Consider the following 22,149-nt stretch of genomic DNA (forward strand, 5'->3'; position numbering starts at 1 on the left):
GAAAGCAGTTTTTTCTTCACCCCTTGTCAGAAAAAATCACTCATTGGAAATGAGGACAGAAGAACAAAAAAGGAGAAGCGAGAATTACTGGAGCTGCCGATAACACATCAGCATGTATTATCTACTTTCCATTTAACAAAAAAAAAGGTGAGAAGGACTTATTAATATCTACTTAATAAAGTCCTTTGCCCCATTCCCAGGTTAGGATAGTACTTGAAGATAGTTTCACCTCCCATATTAATGCATGGATACTTTTTGCCTTTATCTACCTCGAGCTTGAATGTTCGACCATTCCAGCTCCACCCCATAATAAATATGTTATAATTGAACTTTTATCAAATTGGAAAGTCTGGTTAAATTTTAACTCGTTTAAAAAACTGGTTAAGAAGTAATACCTTTAGGGTTACGTATTAACTTTAGACTAGATAGAAGTAATGTATACTTTATAGAGAAAAAAAAGCCGCGTGTTTTTGAGTTCATATTATATGCAGGTATAATTTGGGAAATGTTCAATTTCATAGGAGACTTTTTTCCCTTCTTTTTCTCTCGTTTTAAATATAGGAAAAAAGTATTGGTTAATGATAGTATATTTGACAAAAAAAAGATTTAGGAAAAACAAAAATAAGATAAATAAAAAGAAAACGAGACAAATATTCAGGATTAAAATCAAAGCTGGAATAAGGAAAAAATAAAACAAAAGTTTGCAATACACAGATGTTTGTAGATTTCAAAATTTACGGATAGAAAAGTGACTTAGCTTCTTGATTTCATAGCGTAAAAAGAGCGGCTAGTCAGTCAGTCTGTTTTTATGCCGATATTTAAAGGGTACGTTGGGTTGCTTTGGTGAGGAAATCTTGGTGAGTTCTGTATTTGTTTTATTTCTTTTAAATTCAACATTGAATACGTCATGCCAGAATGTTCGACCATTCCAGCTCCAGCCCATAATAAATATACTATAATGGAAGTTTTATCAAATTTGAAAGTCTGATTAAAATTTTTAACTCGTTTTCAAAAATTCAAATTAAAACAACGTTTCTATATGAACTCTCATTCTTTGACACACACACACACACACACACACACATATATATATATATATATATATATATATATATATATATATATATATATATATGCATATGAAGTGCCTTTGATAAGTTTCCAGACTTTTTTCATATGGCACTTTTATTGATAGTACACACGTAATACTCTAGTCCCGTTTTATATACTCTCCTCCGGCTGCAATGCACGTATCATTCAAACAATTTATCTCCTCATTTGTCGCATAATGATAGCCTCTATAGATTTTTTTACATGTGGGTCACCACTTATCAAGGCCCGAAGGCCACTCAGGGATAAGGGTTATTGCGTTTACAGTAATCAATGAGATAGTATTGTAGTAACGATAAGTATTAGGGATTTTGATAGAGTGTCTTACTAAAGGGGGCGGTTTGTCAGGAGTTTGTTTATGTTAGACTTGAAGACGTCCAAGTTGTAGTCAGGTGGGAAACAGGCAAGCGGCAGAGAGTTCCACTGGGTGCAGTTATAAGAAAGAAGCTTTGCTCATGGAATCTATGTTTGGATTTAGGCACAGATAAAGAGTGGGGAAAATTATTGACAGTAGTTTCAGCCAGACGGTTGTTTCTCGTGAAAGATTGGAGAGGGGGCGGAGGGTTGGAGCTCAGACGTTTCTTAAGCTTAGGGAATAATCAAAAGTCACGGGACTATAGAGAGGATGACGAACTCTTTTGATACTCATCTTGGTCTTGACAACGTATTTCTTTCTGATCTTCTATGAGCACTCTTGGGACAAACTCCGGGCAAAGTTTCTGCATATTCTTGCGAATAATTGTATGTACAGTTCCCACGCTTACATGCACAGTGTTACTAGCATTGACGTGTCTATGAAATATTTAACGGATTTGGAATTAAGACTTATTCTTGTATTCCCTCTTGAAATTTTCTTGTCAAATTGAAACCATTGATTACATACATATACACGTATACTCTTAATAGTAATGCGTCATATGTTTTAATTAAAACAGTTGAAGAGCTACAAAGACGGGAGTAAAACCATTATAACACGAGACCTTTTGTGTTGTAGAATCTATTTTTTCTATATAGTCACTATCCTTCTTAATGTGAATAATTGTATGTACAATTCCCACACATTAAACTCTGGAATTATTGTTTTTGCAGACACGCGACAATCGTTATCAATGAAGTTTTTATTTGGCCAATCAACTCTAGTATTTTGACTCGTTTTCCCTCCCATACTTATCATCATCATCTTTGCCTCCCGTGAATCTGCTATGCCACTCCAAAACTGCTGTTCGATTCATGCAAGATGGTCCAAAAGCAGTCTGAAGCATTCCACGAATTTCTGTAACATTTTTCTCAAGTTTAAAACAGAATTTTATAGCATATTGTTATTTTTAAGTGCCCTCACGTCCAGATTGAATTGTTGAAATTCACAAAATGTGACAATCAGGATTTAGTAGAGTGTATTCCAATTCCTGCTGTGCCTGTTCATTTAAACTCATAAAAAAGACTCAGTTATCTCATAAGATGCATAGAAATAAAATATTGACTTTTAAAAATTTTAAATCCCTATAAACAAAAATCTAGAAACTTATTGAAGTCATCTCGTATGTGTGAGCATGTTTAGCATTTGGATTATTATTCTCAAATCGTTTCGTTCGATGTAACTTCCAACATTCTTCAACTTTATCTTGTCTTATTCAGGAATGTTTATGTAAAACTCAGGAAAGTGTACAGAATTTCTGACAGAACATTTTTTTTACTCCGCGAGGATAGATTCTCTTGCTCGGTCTGCAATAACCGGGCAGAATTTCAGCATTTTGGCATGAGATTTTTGGAATCGCCCGAACTGAGCATTGAACCTTTAACATCTATAAGACTGTCTCTTGGAACTGATCATTAATAAGCACATGCTCCCCTGTAAATTAAATAAACGGTCCAGTTCGAAATTCCATAGATTTTCTCGAGTTCGACATAATAGTTTTACATGAACATGCACATGAAAAGGTTGGAGATTACATCGGCCGAAACGTTGTGAGAAAACTCTTCACGATAGGACTAGTATTCCGATTAATTAAAAGAATCAAAAAAAATATATATACATATATATATATATATATATATATATATATTTATTTATAATAGCAGGGTAACCCGACGTTGCCCTGGACTGAATGATGATCAACGAATGTTTTACACTCCTATATATTTATTATCATCGAATTCGATAAAGTAGCCTATTTTTAACCCTAAAATAAATTCATTGTCTGCTCTAATTGGGGATCCATTGCGATTTATTCAGAGGAAGCATTGCAGTTACAAAGTGCACAATATATTGTCTACATTGCCATCCAGAGAGCCTGCTGTTTATTTTATAAGATTATATATTATATAAAAGGTAAAATGTGTGTGTCTATGTGTGTTTTTATATCTCCCAAGAACTTTCGACATACGCAACAAACGCTGACAAAGTTAATAGCGTTAGAAGCAACGGTCCCTCGGACGATAAATATCCATAAATTGATTAAGACATTAATTTTTTGACCGTCAACTTCAACATTTTTTCAAGGAGGGGTAAGTTTTTGCGTCGATATTTTTGCAAACAATTTTACGCCTAGCGAACGCAACGTACGTTGAAAACATTTTATTTCGAAGACACGAGATGTCATAAGTGCGACATGGGCAAAACAGCACGTTAGCTATTTTTAAACTCCTTCCCCTCTTTTGCGTTATAGGTTGGAGCTTGGCTACTGCGGCTATTTTCTGTGCACGCACGGGTACTTGCTGCTATTTTAATTGAAGATATTTGTTTTAAAGTTGGGGGTTGATTGCTCAATAGTTTTACAATACTATCTCTCCAGACCGGGACAAGGCCAGGTACCCATGCACGTCTTATACATCGTAGGCAAAAATGTGTGTCAGTGTGTGTGTGTGTGTGTGTGTGTGTGTGTGTGTGTGTGTGTGTGTGTGTGTGTGTGTGTGTGTGTTTGTGTGTTTCCAAAAACTTAAGACAGACGCAACGAACACTGACAAAATTGGTACCGTTGAAAAGATGGGTCTCTCGGATAAAAAAATATCGAACCATTGGCCAAAATAATTAAGTCTTTGACAGGCAACTGGACTTTTTTTGTTTTGTTTTGTTTTGTTTTGTTGTTGTTGTTGTTTTTTGTTTTTGTTTTTTGGCGTCGACATTTTGCGAATCATTCACTCCCAGCGATCCCAACGTACGTTTCAAACACATTATTTCGAAGGCCCACGACGTCACAAGAGCGTTGTGTACAAGATAGCTTACGCATTAGCTTTTTTCATCTCCTTTTTCCCTTTATATGTATATATATATATATATATATATATAATGGCTTTCTTTAGAGTTTAAAAGGCAAACGTCAAGAATCATGCTTCAATTGCGCTCTAAGCATAAATATATATTTTGAACGCGTCCCTGCCATATCAAAGAACACTCTGTTGATTCCTATACCTGGCATTACTGGTTGTACGATAATAATAGTTTGAATTTAGGTCTAAAATGAATAAGTCAAGTATCATTGTGAATGTGTGCTTTAAACAGAACCATTTATTTTCAGCGCACCCCAACACACTGTGGATTTTATTTGTTTGGCCTCCCGGCTTGTGTAGATATAAAACTTCTGTTTGTGTTGTTATAAAACTTCTCAAATGCACTTGTAATGTTATTCTGTGTGAGATGTTAATTTTGTCAAAATCGGCTGTTGCTTTCTTTCATCGGATTTTTTCGATAATCGATACTTATCGAAGACATTCCGACACAAAACCTATCTAAGAACACAGCAACGTACATAAAGTACCTTCGTGTGAAATTTCATAAAATCAACCCAGTTGTTTTTGAGTCCTTAGTCAACGAACACATATATATATATATATATATATATATATATATATATATATATATATATATATATATATATATAATCAGAACATGTTTGGTAAAATAAAAGCGATAAAGAAGAAAAGAGACCTTCTTTAGGCCGTGGCATTTCTAAGCTACAGTTTCCTAATCCGAAGAGGAGATAGACCAGAATTATACAAAATGTACATATAGATAAAAACTGGCTTAATAAATTTTAGATTAAAAATGAGAGTTAAAGAATAACATATTAAGATATATTTAAAGTAAGTATTACGCATAAGAATACAAAACTCATTTTTCAATTTTTCGTTTAAGTCTTGAAAATGATATATAGCGGATTTAGCCAGGAGGAACAAATTTAGAACTTGGCAGACGTAAATCGGTTATAAATATAGTTATACGTTAAAATCGGTACAGTTTTTACGTCTTTAAATGCATTTGACAATAGCTCACACGGTAACAACTAAGGTGAGAGCGCTAAATGTGTTGGTTTGCTCGGGTGTTTGGATGTGTATGTTGATCAAAAAAAGTGGTAGTAGGAAGGCAGGCTCGAACCCGTACCGCAAAGGAGGAAAAGAACAGGGGAAAAAACCTGACGTCTACGCTGTTACGACCACCGCAAAACCGGAAGTGACATTTTTTTAAATAATTAAGGCTAGACAATTGAAAGGATAGGATGACTTTAAAAAATATCGGCGAAAAAAGCGCACCCCCCTGTAGAAAAGTGGTCAGTTGAAGGTTAAGATATAAATTTTTTTAACCAATTTTTCGATATTTGTCGTCTGAAAGGTCGAACGTTAAAACGATACTGATCTTGAGAAAAGCCGTCGCCTCTGTCGAAAATGTTGAGCAGACATGCAAACATACATACATACATTTATATATTAGTAACTAAAAATTTTCGAACCAAACCGATGAAAAAGCTTTCCCTATCTCTGAGTACCCTTTCTGTAAAATTTCAAATGTTTAGACCAGAAATTGTCTGAGTTATTAGGTAGAGACCGCAGAGGTCACTTTTTTAAAACTTTGACTCCTATTATGACCCCTTAACATTTATTGTTTTTTGGCTCACATCAACTTAATAAGTTAGGTCCATATCCAAGGAACCTATATTTAAAATTTCAAGTGGTTAGACCAAAAATTGTCGGAGAAGTTTGGTAGAATTCTTAAAGGTCAAATCGTTGAACTTTGACCCCTTAACAACCAAATTTCTGGCCGAAAACCGATCACCTAGATTTTCCTAAATCTCATAACCTGTATATGAAATTTCGAGTATATAAACTCACGGAAAAATCACTCAAACATGAAAAAAAAATCCTCCCTATTCGTGTAAAGTAACCTATTTTCCGAATAATCGCTCAAAAATCGAAAATTAAACATAATTTTCCAACGAATCGAACGCCAACGAAAGTAATTTAGCAGTAAAAACGCACACCAACCTTCCGATGAGAAATGTAAGAATGAAAACCCCATATTGGAATCCTTCAACCAAGTTATAGAAACTTAAAATCAAAAAAAAAATAATAAAACCTGACGCAAAAAAATAAAACCTAAATAAATAAAATAAAATAAAACTTATATTGAAACAGATTAGTAAATGTGTCAACAAATTCACCGTTCTCACACAACTATTTTGTATCTAGAAATCTAAACAAAAAATAAAAAAGAAGAAAGGAAGGAAAAGAGACGGATAGAGAGTAGTAGTAGTAGTAGTAGTAGTAGTAGTAGTAGTAGTAGTAGTAGTCTTGGCTTTATTACAATTGTTCTTATGTTTGTCAACGTGTTAAAGTAGTTTAGTTGTAAGTAAATAGCGACAGTATAGTAGTAATAAAGACAATTGCAAAACACCACCACTCCACCCCTGTTAAATAATAATTTCGAAATAATAACGTTAATATTTCAGTGCGCAGGTCAAAATCTGCAAAAGAAGCGATTTGCGTTTATTTGTTTACGTTGCTATGGATTAATGTTTATGCGCGCATGCGCAACCGGTTTTCATAAACGGGAAAGTGGGTTACATCACTCGTTACAAGATCATTTGAGTTTTATACATCTATATATATATATATATATATATGTGTGTGTGTGTGTGTGTGTGTGTGTGTGTGTGTGTCTGTGTGTAAAACTCAAATGATCTTGTAACGAGTGATGTAATGGAAATAAAATTCCGACGAGATTAAAGAGATTTAAAAAGGAACAAACCAACTTATGTTTCCATCCAGAATTCTTACAATAAGGACGAAACGTTTATGAACACATAACTTAGTTTGGTCCTTTCTTATCTCTGTCTGTCTCTCTCCTTCTCTTCTCTCTCTCTCTCTCTCTATCTCTCTCTATATATACATATCTATATTTGTATTTATATATAATATGTATATACATAATGTATGTATGCATAATATGTATATGCATAATATATATGTATATGTTTTATATTTTTTCACAGAAAGTTTAGATAAGTCGTCGGTACCGTCTGTTTTAAACCTGGTAATACGGAACAGTTTTAGATACCCATAGAGCTTTGCAGAGGTATCTAAAACGCTCCCATATTACCATGTTTGATATCGACAATACCGATGATTTATCCAAACTTTCTGTAAAGAAAAATATATATAATACGCTCTTACTTTCGAAGTTTTTTTTATAATAGAGCACTATGGTGGAATCTTTTTTTTATAATAGATCACTATGGTGGAATCTTTTTTTTTATAATAGATCACTATGCTGAAATCTTTTTTTTTATAATAGATCACTATGCTGGAATCTTTTTTTTATAATAGAGCACTATGCTGGAATCTTTTTTATAATAGATCACTATGCTGGAACCTTTTTTTTATTATAGAGCACTATGCTGGAATCTTTTTTTATAATAGAGCACTATGCTGGAATCTTTTTTTATAATAGAGCACTATGCTGGAACCTTTTTTTTATAATAGATCACTATGCTGGAATCTTTTTTTTTTAATAATAGAGCACGATGCTGGAATCTTTTTTTTTTAATAATAGAGCACGATGCTGGAATCTTTTTTTTTTAATAATAGAGCACGATGCTGGAATCTTTTTTTTTAATAATAGAGCACGATGCTGGAATCTTTTTTTTTTAATAATAGATCACTATGCTGGAATCTTTTTTTTTTAATAATAGAGCACGATGCTGGAATCTTTTTTTTTATAATAGATCACTATGCTGGAATCTTTTTTTTATAATAGATCACTATGCTGGAATCTTTTTTTTTATAATAGATCACTATGCTGGAATCCTTTTTTTATAATCGATCACTATGCTGGAATCTTTTTTTTTTATAATAGATCACTATGCTGAAATCTTTTTTTTATAATAGATCACTATGCTGGAATCTTTTTTATAATAGATCACTATGCTGGAATCTTTTTTATAATAGATCACTATGCTGGAATCTTTTTTTTATAATCGATCACTATGGTGGAATCTTTTTTTTTTATAATAGATCACTATGCTGGAATCTTTTTTTTATAATAGATCACTATGCTGGAAACTTTTTTATAATAGATCACTATGCTGGAATCTTTTTTATAATAGATCACTATGCTGGAATCTTTTTTATAATAGATCACTATGCTGAAATCTTTTTTTTATAATAGATCACTATGCTGGAATCTTTTTTATAATAGATCACTATGCTGGAATCTTTTTTATAATAGATCACTATGCTGGAATCTTTTTTATAATAGATCACTATGCTGGAATCCTTTTTTTATAATCGATCACTATGCTGGAATCTTTTTTTATAATAGATCACTATGCTGGAATCTTTTTTTATGATAGATCACTATGCTGGAATCTTTTTTTATAATAGATCACTATGCTGGAATCTTTTTTATGATAGATCACTATGCTGGAATCCTTTTTTTATAATAGATCACTATGCTGGAATCTTTTTTTATAATAGATCACTATGCTGGAATCTTTTTTATAATAGATCACTATGCTGGAATCTTTTTTATAATAGATCACTATGCTGGAATCTTTTTTATAATAGATCACTATGCTGGAATCTTTTTTATAATAGATCACTATGCTGGAATCTTTTTTTATAATAGATCACTATGCTGGAATCTTTTTTATAATAGATCACTATGCTGGAATCTTTTTTATAATAGATCACTATGCTGGAATCCTTTTTTTATAATCGATCACTATGCTGAAATCTTTTTTTATAATAGATCACTATGCTGGAATCTTTTTTTATAATAGATCACTATGCTGGAATCTTTTTTTATAATAGATCACTATGCTGGAATCTTTTTTTATGATAGATCACTATGCTGGAATCTTTTTTTATAATAGATCACTATGCTGGAATCTTTTTTTATAATAGATCACTATGCTGGAATCTTTTTTTATGATAGATCACTATGCTGGAATCTTTTTTTATAATAGATCACTATGCTGGAATCTTTTTTTATAATAGATCACTATGCTGGAATCTTTTTTTTATAATCGATCACTATGCTGGAATCTTTTTTTTATAATAGATCACTATGCTGGAATCTTTTTTTATAATAGATCACTATGCTGGAATCTTTTTTTTTAATAGATCACTATGCTGGAATCTTTTTTTATAATAGATCACTATGGTGGAATCTTTTTTATAATAGATCACTATGGTGGAATCTTTTTTATAATAGATCACTATGCTGGAATCTTTTTTTATAATAGATCACTATGCTGGAATCTTTTTTATAATAGATCACTATGCTGGAATCTTTTTTTATAATAGATCACTATGCTGGAATCTTTTTTTTTATAATAGATCACTATGCTGGAATCCGTTTTTTATAATGGAGCACTATGCTGGAATCTTTTTTTATAATAGATCACTATGCTGGAATCTTTTTTATAATAGATCACTATGCTGGAATCTTTTTTTTATAATAGATCACTATGCTGGAATCTTTTTTTTATAATAGATCACTATGCTGGAATCCTTTTTTTATAATGGAGCACTATGCTGGAATCTTTTTTTATAATAGATCACTATGCTGGAATCTTTTTTATAATAGATCACTATGCTGGAATCTTTTTTTATAATAGATCACTATGGTGGAATCTTTTTTATAATAGATCACTATGCTGGAATCTTTTTTATAATAGATCACTATGCTGGAATCTTTTTTTATAATAGATCACTATGCTGGAATCTTTTTTCATAATAGATCACTATGCTGGAATCTTTTTTTATAATAGATCACTATGCTGGAATCTTTTTTATAATAGATCACTATGCTGGAATCTTTTTTTTATAATAGATCACTATGCTGGAATCCTTTTTTTATAATGGAGCACTATGCTGGAATCTTTTTTTATAATAGATCACTATGCTGGAATCTTTTTTTTATAATAGATCACTATGCTGGAATCTTTTTTTTATAATAGATCACTATGCTGGAAACTTTTTTATAATAGATCACTATGCTGGAATCTTTTTTTATAATAGATCACTATGCTGGAATCTTTTTTTTTTATAATAGAGCACTATGCTGGAATCTTTTTTATAATAGATCACTATGCTGGAATCTTTTTTTTTTATAATAGAGCACTATGCTGGAATCTTTTTTTATAATAGATCACTATGCTGGAATCTTTTTTTATAATAGATCACTATGCTGGAATCATTTTTTATGATAGATCACTATGCTGGAATCTTTTTTTATAATAGAGCACTATGCTGGAATCTTTATTTTTATAATAGATCACTATGCTGGAATTTTTTTTTTATAATAGATCACTATGCTGGAATCTTTTTTTATAATAGAGCACTATGCTGGAATCTTTTTTTTTTATTAGACCACTATGCTGGAATCTTTTTTTTATGATAGATCACTATGCTGGAATATTTTTTTTATAATAGAGCACTATGCTGGAATATTTTTTTATAATAGAGCACTATGCTGGAATCTTTTTTTTCATAATAGATCTCTATGTTGGATTCTTTTATTATAATAGAGCACTATGCTGGAATAATTTTTTTTATAATAGAGCACTATGCTGGAACCTTTTTTTATAATAGATCGCTATGCTGGAATCTTTTTTTATAATAGAGCACTATGCTGGAATCTTTTTTTATAATAGAGCACTATGCTGGAACCTTTTTTTATAATAGATCGCTATGCTGGAATCTTTTTTTATAATAGAGCACTATGCTGGAATCTTTTTTTATAATAGAGCACTATGCTGGAATCTTTTTTTATAATAGAGCACTATGCTGGAATCTTTTTTATAATAGATCACTATGCTGGAATCTTTTTTATAATAGATCACTATGCTGGAATCTTTTTTTCCAAACAAATATGCACTAAATATGAGTTAAAGCTTAGATTCTATACATTTTTCCAATATGGTCGACTATTACAAAATGCTAAAATATTCCTTACTACTGAGATCGAAGTATATCTGAATACAATGTTTTTAATCAGGAGCCGTGTAAATTCACATAATGAGAAACACATCCAATCATAAAAAATGTTTTATAATGTAGGTATATTTCGTGATAACGCGTAAAATAGTTCCGTGGACAGAAACTTTAATAGCACGCAACGAATATGAGTTTATTAACATTTTCATCAAACTAATTTTCTTTTTTTTTTCAATATAGAACTGACGCAAATGAGATAAATCAAGTACTAATAAATACTCAAAAAGTAATATTGTGCTACATAGTTTAATACAAAAAATAATATCAAATTCTAAGATACAATCTTTAATTTACTTTCTCAGCTCATCACCTTCTGGTAGAAAATTTTCTTTTGTGGCCATTTTACTTTCGAACGTGCCCTTTTACATTGCGTTTCGTTGACTTCTTTCCTCGGTGAAGAACCACTGTACGTCGAAATTACTACGAATTCTCTTCTTAACACATTACATCAATTATTATATATTATTATAATAATATTCCAAAACGAGGTTACACTAAAGGGAAGTCACTCTCATATTCTTGTCTAGGGTTTTCAGGTTGGCCTTTTTAAACTGAATTTCTTCGAATTGTACTTTTTTGAAGCAGAAATGTATTCCTTTAGAAATTGTACTTGTCTTTGTTTCAATTCAGGACTAATTAAGAATGGAACAAAAAGAATCTTATATATATTTGCTGTAATTTATAATTAACTGAATAATAAACCCATTTATGTTTAGCTGTCTACGTATTTCTCCCGACGCCTCCCATTTAACGACTATCTAATATTTCGTAATGTATCTGCGAATAGTAAGAGGAAAATTTATCCATACACATCAAGAAACTTGTGTAAATTAGATGGCTGACTGTCAGATTACTTCTATATAAGGAAAATAACTATAATAATTATAAATAATAAAAAATGAAGGAATTGAATATTTACAAGACGATAATGATATGCGTCAGTATTTACAATATCTCTACCTCTATCTATTTACTCTACTATTATATAAAAGTCACTTTGTGTGTATGTGTATTTGAGTCCATTCCTTATAGGCTCCGAAAATGCTGAACTTATCTTTTGCAAATTACACGCAAATTTCCCCCACTCTTTATCTGTGCCTAAATCAAAACGTGTATTCCATGAACAAAGCTTATTTCTTAGAACTGCACGTCTGTGGAACTCTGTTCTGTCTGCCTGCTTCCCACCTAACTACAACTTGGATGTCTTCAAGTCCAACGTTAACAAATTCCTAATGAACCGCCCTCTTGAGTAGACACTTTATGAAATCTCAACACTAACGTACAACGTACTGTAAATGCAGCAACACTTATCCCTGAGTGGCTTCCGGGCCTTGATAAGTGGTGACCACCGTGTAAAAAAAAAGTATGTCTTATATGTCTGGCAGTGCTCTTAAATATGTTTTGTACAGAAGTTTATCCGATAAGTATCAAAAATCGAAATAATTGTCTTTCTCTCTTATAGATAAAACAGTAAAATTTACAGGGGAATATTTTACGTTACACCGTCCAAGGAAATAATAAAATTTCAGCAAATCATTTCTTCTGAAAAAAGCAAGTGAACATTTAGTATGCGCTAAAATCATCTATCTTATAAATAAAGCAATAAAATAATTGTGCTTGTCTCATCCTAGTAAGCGAACCTAGCAGGAATCGAAACCAAACCACCGAGTTTATAGCAAGAAGTTCAACCACCGCGCCAATGCCGATTAGTACTGGACACATTGCCTTTTCATAGATGTCATTTATTTGTTTTAGTTTGCGATACTTTTGAACGAATACATAAACAGGTTCTGTTTGTTTACCAGGAAATGAAGGTCAGGTTTTTCTGTGTCGACTCAAACGTCTTCGATCGATTACTCTCGCTTAAAACGTGAACTATTATTGATTGTGTGGCCTTCAAAGGAAAGCGACAACACTTTCGACTGTGATCTGCTCCCGATTGTTTAGATTTTGTTTGAATGTTTTTCGTTTGCTTCCTTTGCGCATCGTGACATGATTGCCCACGATGGACATCTAGGGGAGACCACACATTAGGCGAAATGCATTATTCAATAATTAAATATATTCACAATCAAAGTGTCCTCGTCAAACATTCTTTTTCGATGTATGTTTTTTTCTGTTTTGCTTTGCAAATTGTTGTATATTTTTTTATAGTCTATGCACGTGAGTGGCTCCAAAGACATTATTTGTGCTTGTCTTTTTTCTTTTATCTTAAAGAAACGTATAGAATAAAACACGAGCTTGTTTTTTTTGTTTTTGTTTTTGTTTTTTTTTTTGTATTCGTTTATAACATACGAAGAGATGCGCATCTTGCGGAGGATTTTTAATAATATGGAGTGATTATCAACAGAAATGCGTTGTATGTATAGTGTAAAACACGTGTAAACAAATATGTTAGAGTTCAAGTATATATATATATATATATATATATATATATATATATATATAGAGAGAGAGAGAGAGAGAGAGAGAGAGACTTGTTTGTAATATACCGAATTTTACTGTGTTTGTATAATTCAGTAAATTTTCATATACCAATAAATTTTAAACCAAAAAGGGATGACACGTTTTGTTGCTATCAATTCTTTTTTTGAAGTCTTGGTTTGTTAATACAGTATATATATATATACATATATATATATATATATATATATATATATGTGTGTGTGTGTGTGTATGTGTGTATATATACATATGTATATATATATGTATATATAAACATACATATATATATGTATATATAAACATATATATATATATAGATATGTATGTGCATATATACATGCATATATACATATATGTATATGTATATATATACATATATATATATGTATATATACATATATATATATATATGTATATATATGTATATGTAGATACATATATTTATATGTATGCGTATATATATATATATATCAAATCTTAGTTATTCAATGAATTTAAAAAATTATGACGTGAAATGTTATAATTTCAAATCAAAAGATTTTTATCATTCTATGTAAGACAAAGAATACATTTGATATATTATAAGTTCTTATCCTATAGGATTGCGGTATCTACCATTACTTCAAAGGAAAAAATATTAGTAAATAGTTTTCATTGTTTACAACTTATTTGCTAAAGTCAGTGCGACGTGGAAAATCACAATTAAAAGTTGTTTAACTATTTTAATGTCATAGAGTAAGGAAAGTTAATGAAAAGTATATAAAAATTCATATCCAAATTGCATGGTAAAAAGATTATTTGCTCTATCTTGTATATCGAGCAATACTTATTTACGTGGGATAGTACTTGTGGGCGACTAGTAATATCTTGTAAGAATTATAATCATAGGTTTCCATACACGTTGATCGTAAGATTATTTTATTCTGAAGGAGTATATATATATATATATATATATATATATATGTGTGTGTGTGTGTGTGTGTGTGTGTGTGTGTGCATATATATATATGTACATATATATACACACACACACATATATATATATATATATATATATATATATATATATATATATATATATAGCTAAGTGAGTTAGAAGAGTGGAGTGATTTCAATTCTATAGGAGGAGACCTATCGGGATAATATAAAGCTCAACAAGTTTCATGGGAGCTTATATAGGAAAGCAATAACAATGGAGTATGAAGTCACAAAAACTATATATCCCTAAATATAGAATGGTTCATATATTCAACATGCAGTTAATTTTATTTCTTATGCCAAAAACTTATATATAATATTCGTTTTTTAATGAGAAATTTTATAAATATTAAAAATCTTAAAAAGTGCATCAAAATGCCAATTGCATTTTTATTAATGCATAAGTCACAACTGATTTAGAGTAAATAAAATAGTTGTTGTTTTTTTTTGTCTCTTCTAGTATCTTCCTTTTTAAAGTTTAATATAAATAGTTTTCAGTAAAATAACTTTCTGGGCGTGGTTAGTGAGAGTTTTAGTTCAGTCTTGTTATTTGAGACAACGAGAGAAGATGGGTTTTCCAAAACGACCAAGGAAGCGAGTCCAGACAACAGACTTAGAGATGTGATGTAGGACGGTTGTTGCAACTTCTTGGAGATGGAACGGTTCCGGAATAAAGAACTATGTATTTTCTCTCAAAGAAGTAAAAGTATTTATTTTAGTCCAATGATCCGAACAGCTGAACCAGATAACATGAAAACCGTTGATTTTAAAGACACTCATGAATAGACGATCACACGTATACACATTTTATAAAGAGACGTATTTAAACACTCATCTTTTTTCTACGGTGTCTTGGTGCTGTTTAAATACAGGCACGTCTTTATAACATGAGGCAGAAGTTAGGCTAAGAAGAGATCACCCGCACTTGATTTTTAAATCGATTTTGTACTCGATATAGATAACAACATTGTTTTGTGTGGTACCTATGTTTTGTACAGGGGAGTCACCAATTGTCAAGGCCTGGAGGATAAGGGTTAATGAGTGCACTGTGATAGAAATTAGGTAAGAATTGATTATTTAAGTAAACGGCTCATCATGAATTTGTTTACATTGGACTTGAAGACGAGCATGTTTAAGTCAGCAGGAAAAGAAGGCAAGCCGAAGAGGTCTAGTAAAAATCCGTGGTTATGAAACTTGCGTTTAGATTTCGGCAGAGATAAAGTCTGGAGAAAACTGTTTATGGTGTTGGTAGCTAGGGCGTGTTTTTGTGAAAGTTTCGCGTGGGGTGGAATAAATTGAACTTCTGACGAGGACCTGCCATAAAAATTAAGATAGAGTAGAGCCAAGTTCGCAACATCTCTTTGTGGAAAAGAGGTCGTGGGGGGGAGAATATTTCAAATATGATTTTGAACTCTGTAAAAGTAGGATAAAGTGCTTCAATAGGCTCCTCCCAGATTTGGTAACAGTACTCAATTTTAGGACATACAAGTAGAGAGTTTCATCGGGAGTGAGATACCTTCAGAAGCGGTAAAAGTGTGCAACGTCTTTTTCCAGCGACTTTGGCAACTGATTTGATGTAAATCTCCTTTTTCAAGTTAGGAGCTAAGGTCAGTCCAAGATGTCTGTCGGGGTAGTGTGCTTTTTTAAACTAGAAGTTAGAGCAATTCATATCAACTGATATCAGGTGGATATCAGTGCGTTGTTGGTGAATAGATAAACCCCAGAACTTACCTGACTAAATAGAAGACATTTTGTATCAAGTATCTTCTAGAGCGGCAGAATGGACCAAGCCTATTTCTAGCGACCTTAGTCGCAGATTGGCTATATGAATTTATGGTTGTTGATAACCTGCATGCTTAGGTATGATATCATTTTTGTTTGTACTATTTCAATTGGTCTGTCACTCTTCGGCTTTAATAAACAATTTCGTTGATCTGTCACGTTTTTGTTTGTGTGAAACTGTATTATATTTAAGCTCTCTTCTTTATATTACAAATAAAATTCTTTTTAATAACAGTAGTACCAGTTTAGTTCGTTGGTTTGTGACACTTAAGTTTGAAATACGCTTATGTTTAGAATATCATTTTCGTTAATATGTCAAAGGAAATATGAACAGAAGCAAATATATTGAGGACACTGCAAAACCTGCTTCAAAGAAAGGTGAGCTACTTCCACCGTGCTAGAAAGCTACTCACACCTAAAAGCATCCTGTACCTCTACAAAGCCACCATTCACCCATAGGGAGTATTGTTGTTACATCAGAGCCGATACATCTACTACTAGTCCCTCCCTCTTGAGTACGGTCACAAAAAGAATCTCCAATTTAATAGATCTCGCCTTGTCAACTAGGCTCCAAACCCTGCCCCATCGCCTAAATGGTGATTCCCTGTGCCTGTTTTACACGTATTTTAATGGAATGTGCCCTGATTAACTCATTGCACTTTAGCCACATAGACTTTTATATATCCGACAAACCCGCTTAGAAACAAAATGAACCCTTAACTGTTGAGATCCATGAATGCCAAAAGGCGTTAAACTCTAATAGCTTCTCTTCTCGAACAGCTAGACTTTGGAATTCGCATTTTGCTACCTACTTCCCTAACATTACTGATATTCAGAAGTTCAAATATAACGTAAACCTACATCTTGTTAATCATGTATAGGCATGGTGCCAAATTAGTCGATTAGTACCCCCTTACGTCCAAGTGTGTACGTTGACACACCGGTCCCCGCCATATATTGGAGTTTAGCAATATTGCACCTAGCCAATGCTAGACGGGTGACCATTTGGACAAGCGCGGTGCTGTATGTACTGCAAGGTAAATTACAAGGTTTGGAATTTTACGCTGTCTGTTTTTCTCCCGAGGGTAAATGAGACTCTATTAAGCCGTAGTATGAAACCCACCTAGTGATGGCATCACGGTTAAAAATACCCTAGTTAGCTCTAGGAGAGCATCAAGTATTCAGTTACAGAAAAGATGTGAATTAAACTACAAATTCGTGTAGTAAGTTCAACCTCGGTTGCGGCCGCCTATTTCGTTTACGTCCATGTGTCGATATGCCTTGTTTGGGATGAAGATGGGTAAAAATGATTTAAATAGCATTTTCATCGCTAGTGAAATGGACGTAATTCAAAAATCTTATTTCTTGTTTGAGGATTATGTATATAATGTTATTTTAAAGTAAGTTCTTTGAAGCACTGTTTTAGGAAAATCTAAAATGGAAAAATACCATTAAACGTAAACAAATCAGTGCGCATAACAATAAAAATAGTTCGCCTTCGAGACGCGTTGTGGTTTTGAGCGAAGATAATGACTAGGCCTAGCTAACCATTCGTAGTGCTAAGCATAGATAGTCATGAAGCAAAAACTCCCATCATGCCAAGCTGAATGGAAAAGCAAATAAGTCAAATAGAATATACGCAAACGAAAATGTGAAAAAATCTTGTGAATGTATCTAACCGTTTGCGAGGCGGACAATTTCTATGTCGATGTAACCTTTTTGTTTGTTGTTCATATATCTTGTCAGCGCTGCTGATGCCCACTGATATAAGAATAATAAGAAAACATAGTCGCAGAGAATTATATAAAAACAATATTAGTAAAGGGTCGAAACAATTAGCTGGTGTTTGTAGCGAAGAAGTTTATTTTAAAAGTATATAAATAATTATTATTTTATTTAATTTAGAAAGACAGAATTACTATAAGTCACTACAATAAAACATATTGTTTCAGTCTTAATCAACAACGTCAAGCGACAATACAGTTTTCTTACTTGAGGACAAATTTCTTAATGAAAATAAAAACCGAATACAAAAATAGAAAGAACGGAGAAAAAGAAAACAGAATTTTATAAGAAAGCAGGCGCAGGTTTAATCAGTTGTTGATGAACATTTGTTACTTAAGATATGTCAGGACGCTATAGTGTTTTATGCAAAAGAATCTGTGAATGGAGTGCCAAATATAAAAGTGGGAATGGGAAGGAGCAATGCCGTTATTACTTAAGCAACTTGTAGGCAGTTAAAATGTCTTAACGCCATTGTGAAATTGTTTAATTAGCTCTATTACCTTTCAGGAATCCAAACTATGAAGGTAAACATTACTTTCCAGATCTTATAATGAATTATTTGAACAAACTTTCACGCCAACTGTTAATTGGAATTTTTTTAAATGCTAAAACATGTTACTCTCTTAACTCCTATTGTTATTTGTGTCTTACCGAAAAATTATATATCATGAGATTAAAGGATAGCGAGCTGATATCCAATAAAATAATAAGAAACTTCCCTAAATTTTAGGCATTGTAAAACAATTTCTTAGCAATCGAAATATTATTTTATAAACTAAAAGTAAAAAAGTGGAACGACAAGGCCTATAGGATTAGGCCGATGCGTAAAAGAAAGAAAATAGTCTGAAACTTTACATAGCAAACTGTACGGAAAAGTTTTAAAAAGTGTGCGAAAATTTTAAAAAGTTGGAAAAGAGCGAACTTGTAAAGAGCACAGAAATTACTGCAATCAATTGCCAAAAAGTGAAAGAAAGTCTGAGAGAAAATGCATGGTCAATACCGAAGAGATTTCTTGAGGCAAAACAAAAATCTGCCGACGGCTGTGAAGAAAAAATTATGTGAACTATCACACAGATAAAACGGCTTAAGTCCCTTGTATCGAGTGTTCGCAGAAAATTTGAGAACATACCACACCTCGTCAGAAGAGGCAACATGACAATATTGCGAAAAAGGTCAATTCTAATATATGCAGGGAAAAAGTTCGAATGCATTAAAAAATGGTAGGAGCGTGTTCCGAGAAGGGATGGTAGAGAATTATATGATATTATTACGTAATATGAAAATCAAATGTGATAATGTGATTGAACCAAGAATCCATAATATAGTCTTGTTAGAAAAAAGAAGCACCTGGCCAATAGCATTGATATAGCAGTGGCAGCTGATGTGAATGAGGAGGAAAAAGAAAAGGCGAAGGGTAAAATATACTAATAATAGAAATAGAAGATAAAAGATCGGGAAAGTTTAAGAAGGTTGGTATTATCGTGATGAGATCCTTTGGGAGTGTAACAAGATAATTTGGCAAGTGGTTTGAGAAAATTGGGATCCATTGCAATGTTGGAGTACTTAGATTGTTGGGAACAGGCAGAGCGTTGCAGAAAGTGCTGGAATACTTTTTAAAAAATACTGATAATCTATAGTAATTTGTTACGATCCGCTATCAGCATAAAATCGGCAATAACAACAATCCGACAAAAATTGTGACAACAGAAAAAAATATAAAAAGAAAAAAATAAATAATAATAATAATAATAATAATAATAATAATAATAATAATAATAATAATAATAGCAGCATCAGCGACAGAATAGGATTTAACCAAAACGAAACGAAGTAAACAATGCTAGAAAAATAAAACACTGGATTTACATTGTAAAATTCTTAGATCTTTTGTTTGTTTTTCTCTCTCCTGCATTTTTTTTGCTCGTAAAATCCGCCAAACTGGATTATGACAAAATCAAATTTCATCTTGTATTAAATTGCATTGATTAAATTTACAAGTTTTAATACCTATCTTCTTCTTCTCTTTTTTTTGCTTATCATTTACATTTATTATTATTAGTATTATTATTATTATTATTAGTAGTAGTAGTAGTAGTAGTAGTAGTAGTATTGTTGTTGTTTTTGTTGTTGTTTTTTGTGTCTTTTCTGTTCTCCGTCAGATTTGCGATTGATTTCTGTTGAATCTGATAAGTACATTTGATTCGATTGTCATGCTGTCTCACACCGAAACTGTCTCAATAATGTCTGATAATATGTTGTGTTATGTTTCATGTAAACGTTTGACTAAGTCCTGTGTAACAACATGTTATAGAGAATGAAAGAATATTATATTTCATACAAAAAAAGCAATTGTTTAAAGAAAAATCAGTAAAAACACACCCACCCCCACACACACACACACATATATATATATATATGTGGACATATATATATATATATATGTGTGTGTGTGTGTGTGTGTGTGTATTTAAGCAGCGTTTTGTGCTCTATGCCATATTTTATTAAATAAAATAGACGTTTTTTATCCCTCGTTAGTAAAATCATTTATTATCTCTGTTCCATTCGGGTGAAATGAAAATAGGGGTCGACTGTTACACATTTTTGTGCTGACTTCATTGATACCAGAGTGACAAATCACGTTAGGGATGCCCCTGCACAACCCTCACTCTATCGCGTGTAAAAGTGCATTGACAATGGTCGTGAATGTGTAGAAAAATATATTCTAGAGCAAAAAATATCGTTAGTTTTAGTGGTACTACTTCCCTCTTTGTAGCTCTTCAACTTTTTTCAAAATTTAAAAATAGGTGGAATTACTTTGGGAACGACCTTGCTAGATATATTGCAAATAAAAGCAATATCAACAAATAAACCAGAATTAATGACAATAACAACACAGAAAATAGCAGCCATTTATGTAATTGCAGAACCAAGTTGAAGTCCAGTCTTGGTATACGTACTCGACAGCAGAGCGCAAATCATATATTTCGGTGCCAAACTCATCAGCATTCCAAACCAACCTTTTTAGGTTGGCAATAATCAAAACCAGAAATATCGACACTAATATATAATGGCTCACCAAATTATTAGCAGCAGGAAATGCATATTATGCCGTAGGTATCATTAGCATAATACGTAAGCATAAGCAACTCAATAACATTATAAACCAGCCGGCATTTAAACAAATATCTTATCTCGCATATCTGTCCTAAGCAGCAACACACAATATGCTTCAGTAAAAACATTAATGAGCAATATCTTATATTGTTCGTTGATATCTACGCGAATGACAAAACTATCTGTGACAGAACGTTTCCTTTTAATATTTCTCCTCAATATGCAACGTCAAGTTATCAGGGCTGCTGCGAAGAGGGCACGTGGTCTCTACCGTGCTATAAATGTCTTATATCACTACAAGGCTCCCATTCGCTCGGCCATAGAGTCTTGCTGCTACATTTGGGCTAGTGTATTAGTCAGTATTCTTTCCCTCTCTTCTACAGGGTCCTAAAACGAATCTCTAACTTTTGTCCCATCGCTAAAAAGCTGCCTCTGATTGTTTTACAAGTATTTTAATCGCGTTTGCTCCAACGAACTCAATACATATGTACCTTTCAACGTAAATACTTCTGACTAATCTGACAAGAAGCAACATCACCAAGTACACTTTAGAGAACCCTGATGCCGAAAGAGCTTATACTCTGATAGTATCTTTCATCGAACTGCTAGACATTGGAATTCCTTCGCGGGTCCCTGCTTTCCGAGTTGTACTGACTTGCAGAA

This window comes from Euprymna scolopes, chromosome 25 (genome assembly GCF_053919585.1).
Source record: "Euprymna scolopes isolate OS-2025 chromosome 25, ASM5391958v1, whole genome shotgun sequence".
Taxonomy (NCBI): Eukaryota; Metazoa; Mollusca; class Cephalopoda; order Sepiida; family Sepiolidae; genus Euprymna; species Euprymna scolopes.